Source organism: Anser brachyrhynchus (genome assembly GCF_964034855.1).
Source record: "Anser brachyrhynchus genome assembly, chromosome: 4".
Taxonomy (NCBI): Eukaryota; Metazoa; Chordata; class Aves; order Anseriformes; family Anatidae; genus Anser; species Anser brachyrhynchus.
The window spans coordinates 60860270-60869060 of NC_137698.1; the positions used below are offsets into that span (position 1 = coordinate 60860270).

General features: G+C 39.5%; 1 long non-coding RNA gene across 1 annotated transcript; it reads right to left on the reverse strand.

The window, feature by feature from the left end:
• Nucleotides 1-4108: 4108 nt before the first annotated feature.
• LOC308194704 lies at nucleotides 4109-7812 on the reverse strand. Its single transcript, XR_013950818.1, has 3 exons — nucleotides 7025-7812; nucleotides 5592-5717; nucleotides 4109-4230 (listed from the first exon to the last, which is right to left on the reverse strand). It is a non-coding gene; the product is annotated as an uncharacterized lncRNA (long non-coding RNA).
• Nucleotides 7813-8791: the final 979 nt, after the last annotated feature.

Consider the following 8791-nt stretch of genomic DNA (forward strand, 5'->3'; position numbering starts at 1 on the left):
GCATTGGCTTAGCCAGAAGCCCAAGGCAAGCAATTTTTATAATTACTAGTTATTGTAACTGGGCTCAGAGAAAATGGTCTGTGATATTTAAACAGTAATGTTAATTTGCATTTAGACCCCCCCCTTTTTTTTTTTTTGTCTTTCCTGGGCAAGATTTATTTAGCTGGAATGAGTAAAAGAAACTTGAATAACTTAAAAGAGAGAAAGAGAGAGAGAGAATGGCATTCTCCTTACAGAAAAATTTGGTCTCTTTATGCCTGGATAATTAATATCCTCACAAGGTAGGTACTCTGGTAATCACAGAACAATTAAACAGCTTAACACAGTTTTAACACACAGATAAGGTAGAGTTTTCAGCTTGAAATAATGTCTGTAGACTGCATTTATTTGGTGCAACTGTGTCTATTAATGCACAGATCTGCTATGTGTACCTCCACTGCCCATGCCCTCAACATGTCCCTGCTGTTGAGCAGGTGAAGAAAAGGCTGGAGCGGGGGGAGGAAAACAGTCAGCTGCTGTAAGGAAGTGGTTCCCATTCACAAAGAGAAAGGGAACAAAATAATGTTCAGGAATATATGCATAAGAAGTAAATTGCTCCTGCTGGCACGGTGTAGTAGCCCTTTAACTAATGCTTACCTCAACATTTTGCAGCACATTCACTGCAAGAAAAACAAATCAACATTTTAAAAGGAGAAAGTTATTTTTTAACTGCTTCCGTAATGAAGGTTTTAGAAATAAGTAATAACTGGAGTGAGAATATACGTTGGTGATATACGACAAAAAAGCATGCAAAGTATTTGCCATTCAAGGATGAATTTCATTATGTCCTACATGCAGGTAATGCTAACCCAGTGCATCCTGGTAGCGTAGGACCAGATCTGGGGAGTAATTTCCAGTCATATAGGGCTAAGCTCCCCAATTTTCTAAAAGCTCTTGGGATAACACTGAGATGCCGTAAACTGCCCCGAATCCTTCCAAGACATCTAGGCATCTAAAGCACTGCATGAGTTTCCCATGAAAAAGAGCAAAGCAAGAACATAGTCTTTGTTCATCAAGCTGGTGGAGGCAATTCTGAGGCATTCATGGTTCAAAGGGACCAGACCATGTTGGAGGCCAGACAGAAGCAGCCCGTGTTTGCTGCCTTGCTTGCTGCTCTCTGAAAGCTCTAACCCAACAGCAGGAGTCCACTCGCCCACCCAGTAATTCACATTTTTTTTCATGCTGGATATCTTTAACTGAGTTCTCAAGAATTTGTGTTCTTATTTATCCATTTTGTATTATATCAAGGATTTTATTTTGTCATCAGTCCTGCTAACTTTACCAGTTAGCATTTATTTCTTTCTATTGTGATGGGTGTGACATGCAATTGATTGGTCCCACCAAACACCACCTGTGTAATGGGATGGACGGAGGTATTGCTAGCTAGCCCTTCTGCTGCCTGTCTGAGATGCAAGACAGTGCCCTGCTTTCTGTGCTTCACTCTTAATGAGTTTGGTGTGTTTTTAAACAGCTTGGCCAAGATTATTATTATTATTTTTTTTAATGGGAGGCTAAATTTAGGATCATAAATGCCTATTTGAACTCTCCAATTAGCATACACTCTGTCTTGTGCTTGGCTACTGGATGTATATTAATAATTCAGTTTTCGTCTTCAAGAAATGTACTTTTTCAGTAGATAAGAAAAATGAGATTTTTATCTATTTTGATTGAAGATTTTGATGATTTTTTAAAAATTCAAATTTTTTAGCCTCCGCATGCTTTGAGGATTTATGAATTTACTTATTTTTGAAAGTCTCCTGCCCAATAAAATCCCAATGTGACTGTGTTTCTGACTAGTCCTACTGAAATCTTCAAGATTACTCACCTTCTGGGTAGCTGTATATGTGCTTTGCTGGAGGAGAGCTCAAGGATCTGATCCTTAAAGGTAATAAGCACTGGTTTGATGGCTCTATAAGGCCATCAAAACATTCAGCTGCAGTTCATGTGGAGGAGGGAAGGCTCAAGGCTGAGGACCGATTTTATTAAACGTAAACTGGGATGTAGTCTTTCAGCTCCTGAATGTTTATAGACATCAATGATATCTTAGTTCTAGAACAACGTTACCACCTCTGTTAGACAGAAATGGACACAAAACCCTAATTTTTCCAGCTCTGTGTTTATGGCCCTTGAAGTCAGAAGGCAGGCAGAACTTCACCTGAGAGGTCAAATTCGGGCTAGGAAAAAAATCCTTCCTCTTCTGAGTTGTTGCTTGCATAAAAAATCATCAGCAGGATACCTTGCAGTTCCCTTCTGCCCTGAGTTTTGGAAAGTTTTAAGTTGGTTTAAGCCCTAACATTTTATTCAGAGTGCTGCACTGCTAAACTTCTACCACAAGTTTCTGGGTGCTTCTAGCAGTTATGGTGCTCTTCGTGGAGGAAATCATTCATGGCAATTCTATAGTTTTCATTTGTTTCTTTAAATTTGGGGAAAAAAAAAAGTTGGAACATTTCTCATCATATTTTAAGAATTTAAAATGGGTCAGCTTTTGGCCTAAACAGATTGATGGAGCCCTTTATATATGCTCTAGGTACGGGATGTTATTAGTCACTGTAGCAGACATAAAGTACATTGTTTCCTTGCTGAGAATAGCATGTTTTTCCTTTGCTTATGAATTGATCCCTGAAAGGTTCCTCCTGGGAATATTTTTATTCTTTCTTTATTTCATTCACTCATTCTTTTTTTCTTTCCTTCTAAGGCAAAATGGCTTTAAACTACAGATGTGCTAATCTGTAGGAGACTTCAGAAATCATTGATCTGTGGGCAGTGTAGGTATTAGTCTACCTGGGTTGGGAGATTAAAACAATGAACGATTAATTAAATAGACTTGAGGCTATTTTTCAAAAACAGCGATGTAAGCAGTGATGGGCAAACATCAGTTTTTTTTCTACTGGGTTCAATTAAGATAAAATCTCTAAATTTCATGGACTGATCTGCTCACTGGAAGCATACATAAGAGGGAAAAGTACTTTGAGGTAATATTTTAAGTTAGACCAATCAGCCCAGTGGGAAAAATGAGAAAATGTTTAGAAAATAAAACACAATACATTTTAATCTTGGGCCTATGATTAAACACATTCTGAATACATTTAAATGACTCTACAAGGGAAAGCATGGGTGTTTAGGCAGTTGTCAAAATCTCTATTTGGGGGCAAATGTAGTATTTATAATCACATTTTATTGTTTCTGAAATGACTTCCAAGGTCTTATGTAAAATCGGTAGTAACAATGCCAACTCACTACAATTTTTCATGCTGCTCATAGTTTTTCTTTCTTGCTGCTCCCACTGAATGAAAAGACCTTCCTAAACTGACATACAAGATGATACATGTTGTTACTGCCAGATCCTTCAGGATCATTTCTTCTGTGACACCAATATAATAAAAGTGTGGAGAGATGTCCATGTGAAGAGTCTGTGCAGCAGCCCTCATGATACTGCATAAATCGGCCTATAAACTGTATACATTCATATATTTCCCCATCCTTGCTCTTTGTTCCTTGCTTATCACACATTCTGTGGATGGATGCAGACTTATTCTACCAGGCTTCAAACTGAGAAAGAGCAGTGTTAACCATACTACAGTGCAGAGCCCCATATAAATTACCTTGCCTCTAACACAAGGTTGGAACTGTGTTAACAGCAGCTATATCTATCTATCTATTCCATTGCTTTTGATCATCTGAAAGTGCAGGAAGGACCAAGAGGGTGCACAAAAATTTGTCCTTTTCCCTGTATACCATGGAGAGAGAAACTTAGTTTGCAAGCTCTTTTGGGCTGCTTATGACCATATAGTCAAACAACGGAGCTCCTTCCTAAATAATGCCTCTGGATGGGGTGGCACCAGAAATAATGTGACATTACTTGAATAAATGGGTAGAAAAAACAATTGCCATGATTTCTATTGGGGTTTTGAAAGAGGACCTATATGCACTTCTGCCGCACAGATTCTGCTGCAGTTTGTCCATGTTCTAGCTCTAACATTAACAGATCCCTCTTAGATCTAACAGCCAGATGGTCAGCAGTTGTGAACTACTTACTGAACCGCTCTTGAAGTTATGCCAAGATATCTGTATACGCATATTCCTTCTGCAAGCCAGCACTGTAAGGTCACAGGAAGAACAAGGTCAGAAGTGATTTGCCTCACGTTTTTTTGGGGTGTGTGCTGGCTTGATTGGCTGTGCACAGTTGCTGAGCTGCAAGCAGAAGAGGTAATAATTCATAACAAGTCAGTTATTCATTGAATTTTTGAATCTTCTTATGTTTGCAAATTGTCCATGAACAGACCCTGATTTTCCTGAATGCATTTGTTACTCGGAGTTATTTGCTAACACAGGAAACAGAAACCACAGAAATGCTGGCTGGGGCTTACCCTTCTTAGAGGCTGAGCAGAATTGCCATCAACTAGGCACTTAGCATGAGGGCTGGTGGAAGAAATGGAGCGTAAGGCCAAAGTACAGGAAGCCAAGAGACAGAGATAACCATCATTAGAGGGTTTGCAGCCTCTTGACCTCAGATGTTACCAGCTACATGCCACAGCTTGATCTTTGGCATTAGATGCTCTGCTGGGTGGGTGTTTATTTTTTTAACATCCTCCTGGATGTGCTTTTCCAGCTTGGGCTGCAGCTTTTGCTCCTCCTGCCTCACCTTTTCATCTTATCTTATTGACTCATCCTCCCAACTCTTAAGGTAAGTTTTGGCTACATAAAAACAAACAAACAAACCCTGAAACAATGCTCACAGCTCCTTCCCAGATATTTTAAGAGTAGTCTGAAGATAAAAATAAATTCATAGTTTTAGTTGTTCAACGACTTTCGTTAACCCTTTCCACCCACAGTATACATTTTTTGCCTGCCTTTGTTGCTTTTATCTGGATACGTGCTTATGTACTGTTGTGGCCTGAAGCACTTACAGTCTCAAGAGACAGGAAACGATGGAAAACAACAGCAAGCACAGCTTCTTTCCATAACTTTTGGCCTGCCTGAGGTTCATCCTAGAATTTGAGCTTTTGTCTTAAACCTGGAACATCCTGGATGGCCTTAGATGTCATTTGGGGCATGTTTGCTAAATATGTACAGTGATGCCCCTTCTTCAGTGGACAGTGCTACTCTCTGGCAGTCTCTGCCCATTAGAGACCTGCCATTGCCATAGTTACAAATTTGAAACTCACTTTCAATTTTTATTTTTCTCTCTTTTTTATTCATAGCTGAGAACACAGTTAAAATTTTCACCCCTCTTTCTTTTCTCTTTCTTTTTTTTTTTTTTCCTTTATTTTTTTTTTTGATGTTGAACTGGAATTGTTATGAGTAGCTCCATTTTCAGCACATATTTCTGGCCTAGCATAAAACTAATGAGTAGGTCATTTGTGAGAAGTGCACGCAGAAGGAATGTGATTGCAGGCAAATTTGACTAGGAATTGAAACAAACGGTCAGAGAGAGTATTCTGCAGTGTTCAGTCACACTAGCTAGCCCTTAATTGATGGGAGTAAATGCCTCTAGTTAAAAGCAATGTCTAAGTAACTGAGCTGTACAATTCATATTGCAGTTTTGCACTTACCATATTGCTTCTGCATGTGTGCGGTGGGGCTGGGTGAAAAGCAGCTCTGCAGGTCCAATGCAGGGTGGCTGAACAGGTGCAAGGAGCTTCTGAAATGAAATCTCCTGCCCCTCTTCAGATGAAATCCTAAGAAGACACTGCTGTGAGGGTCTCTTTTTTGTCTACTTTTTAATAAGGGATTTAGGGGTTGTAATAGATGACAAAAATTATGAGTCAACATTGTTATGTTATGCAAATTAGAGAAGATCACACCAAGATAGCATCACAGGATGGTTGAATTCTGCCCTCAGAAAAAGTCTTTCCAGCAGAGCAGGTTCTTACATTGGGGCTGGAGCCTGCACAGCAGAAGTATGATCCTCAGAGCCCAGTTCCTTATTTGAAACGAAGTCTTAAAGCCTTACTTGAAACACAGCCTTAAAGTACTTACTGCCTCTTGATTGTTTCACCTAGCTGGGGGAGTGAGTAAAGAAGACCAGAAGGACCATACACCTACTTGTACCCACTGAGGTTTGCTTTAGCAAGCCTTTAGTATCTTTCCAGTTCTCAGTGTGGGGTCTATGACTCCATCATAGGTGTGATGCTATATGATTTAATTAAGATAGAATTGATAGTCTTGAAATACTTGACACATGCTGATATGTGAAACATGCTGTAGAACAACCTCATGTTAACTTCATGAGCCCAGGTTTGGGCACCTGAGTTCTGCAAGTTAAATTGTCTGTGGAAACATGCTGCCTCTGTCAGTGAAAGATATATATTTTATGAGAAATCCAGACTTTCTTCATTTGCACAGATTCTTGTTTTATCTTTCCTAAAAATTTCTAGTTCCAGGAAAGCTTTTCTAAAGATGAAGAGACCAGAGGGTGGGTAAACATGCATGAGAAAGTAGAAAAGCTATTTACAGAGAAGCTGAACTCAGTCAGATAAGTGAGTATTCTAATAAATGTTTGACTTTTCTCCCCCACTTTCTGGAGAGAGATTCAGGCTTAAGAAATAAAATGACTAAATTAAGAAGCTTAATAATTTCTGCATTTAAGCTGACTCGATGGCTTGTGGGAGTGCTTAAGGTTTATGCTAGAAATTCCCCTGCATCCCAGGGATCAGGAGTGGAAGCTGATAAGATAACATGAGGCACGGGAGCAGCATGTCTCACTCCACTGGCTCTGCCTTCAGAGCACTTTAGTAGCTGGCATGAGGATGAGTCTAGCTCTGTTTCAAAAGCATAGAAGAAGAAAAGGCAGATAGCTACAGAATACTGCCTATATTTACTACCACACACTCCCCTGAGAGAGGGAACTCATTTCCATTGCTTCAGTGGCCTTCAGATTTTTTCACAGTGGTAGACTCATTGTCAGACAAAAGGAAAGGAAAGGAAAGAGCGTTTGTCTCAATTACTATCAATTTCATCTTAGTTACATCAAATCGTAACATACCTATGATGGAGTCATAGATCCCACACTGAGAACTGGGAAGATCCTGAAGGCTTGCTAGAGCAAGTAGGTACAAGTAGGTGTACGGTCCTTCTCGCCTCCTTTACTCACTCCCCCCAGCCAGGTGGAAGCAACCAGGAGGCAGTAAGCACTTTAAGGCAGCCTCGATGTGTTCAAGTAAGGAAGTGGGCAAAATGTGACCCACGAAATACTCAAAGTATAATGGAATATGGTACTCCTAATATAGACTGGCATAGATGACATCAAAGCATTATTACAGCGAACATTTAAAAGTAATATATTAAATTAGTTAAAAATATCTCTGTCACCTTATGGAGTCCTTTCCTTGAGTTTCTATTCACATCTGTAGCACTGCCTATTAACCTGCCAACAACTCTCTGCACGTGTTTTGCTGCTTTGGCCTGGTACTGTATTTTCTGTTTGTCTTGCTGTTGCATCTTATCTTTTACTGATTCTTTTCTTTCTTATTTGTTGCACTTATTCTTCTTCATTTAATCCTTACCTGCTTAGATAGTCATCTGACCTAGTTTATGATATGGATTAAAATAAATCCTATAACGTAAGTATTCCTGCTTTTCTATATTCTGCCCTGTCATCTGTGTTTTGCTGGGATTTTGGTTACTGGGGCTGGCTTTGGTTAAGGAAGCTTCTGTGTCACTGAGACTTAGCCCCTAAGTGACTGGGATCATGTTGTAAGCAGCTTTGTTCTCCGAGTGCTTGGGTACCCGTTATCTCATTGTTTCAAAAGCAGCTTCAGTTTTTCAACCTCTGAAGATAACTCTAATTATTCAGACACAAACTCCCACTGAGGTAAATAAGGAAGGCAGGGTGGTGGTGGTGGTGACTTTTTTCTGATTTTAAATCAGAAATGCCTGCTTAGCAGATAGTTTTCTGGTTTTGCAATGTTAACTCACTCCAGGTGAATAAGTACTTTGGATGGGCAAGTAGCAATCTCTCAACATTCTTGTGTTAAAAAGACGGTAGAGATTTGTTCTGGTACTGTAAATTTCTCTGCCAATTTAGCAAGATTGGCAACATGTAAGAATATTAATAAATACAAGCAAACATGAACATCAAGGAAGAGAATTAATTCTTCCTTCCCTTTTCTACTCTATGCTGATTCCTCCAAATGAGAGGTGAAGGAAATCAACAAAGAGTTGTGTTAATGTCCCAGCCCTAGAAAAGGTGTTAGATTGTAGGATGCCTGGGATCAGCTTTTTATCTGTGCTTTTTGTTTCTGAAGCTCATAGCTTACTTTTTGTTTAACAGTTGATAATCAAGTACTATATGGGGTGTTGGCTGCTCAGTGCTGTGGCTGATTTTCATGCCATGTCTTGCCCCAAGGCTTGCTCACTGATCCATACATTCCTTTACAGGAATGCACCCGGATTTCATCTCTCATTTTCACACTTGCATAGCTTTTCCTTTTGGATGATAATGGTTGTTATAATTGCTATGTGACATGCAGTCTGAGAGGTCTATCCCAATGTGAAAGTTTATACACATCACATTTTCAGGTATGACTTTCTATTTCTCTTGTGTAAGGACATAGTACTGGGGTATAACTCTCATTACTGTAGAATTTAAACAAAACCTTGTGGAAGCTTGAAGAAGTAAGTGTTCTTCATTTCAAGTAAGTGTGAAAACACATCTTTATGGAAATGGCTGGCTGAAACTAAAGGAACCTCTGCCCAAAGCATGACTGTGACCCGTACATCCAAAGAGATTATTTTGACATCTCTTAACAAT